We start from the raw sequence: 632 nt of genomic DNA on the forward strand, positions 1-632 counted from the left end.
TCTTAGTTATGTTATTTATGGTAGTGTCATAATTTTTCTAAGTAATGAAAGATTCCCATCGCCCAAGTTTCAATTGAACAGAAACTTGGAATCATACAACTTGCATTGTGTGGTATAAGGAAATCTTGGTACTTAGGTAATTAGGACTAATTCCTTGATCACAGAAGTATGTGAGTCAAGTGAAGTACTAAAGGAATAGAACACAATGTTGTGTACTAGTCAAGTCAACCACAAATAACAATAAGACTATTCGTCATAATTTACTAAAAGTCTAGTAAATGTGGTTATACTTACAAGATTAAGTGTAATTATGAAGCATTGAAAAGTTTCAATGGATGGCAGAACGAATAAGAACAATCAATTAGGCAGAAAGATAAAAGTTTCTCTAATTTAAGAACAAGGGAGATTACTTTCGTATCGGGTTTTATGATCGTCTTAATGATTAAGAATCATATTACAATTCATCCTCTAAGGACACCTTAGTTCACTAATTTGGCTAAGAAGAGGAATCGAGAATTGTTGTAGTGGTTAAGTCAATAAGATGTATCATACTTCGTTCAAAAATAATCTTAGAGTCATACTCCAAGATTGTGACTTGAGTGAGATAATCTTAAGTAGGAATGTTCTTACAC

Source organism: Lactuca saligna, chromosome 6 (genome assembly GCF_052625555.1).
Source record: "Lactuca saligna cultivar CGN05327 chromosome 6, ASM5262555v1, whole genome shotgun sequence".
Lineage (NCBI taxonomy): Eukaryota > Viridiplantae > Streptophyta > Magnoliopsida > Asterales > Asteraceae > Lactuca > Lactuca saligna.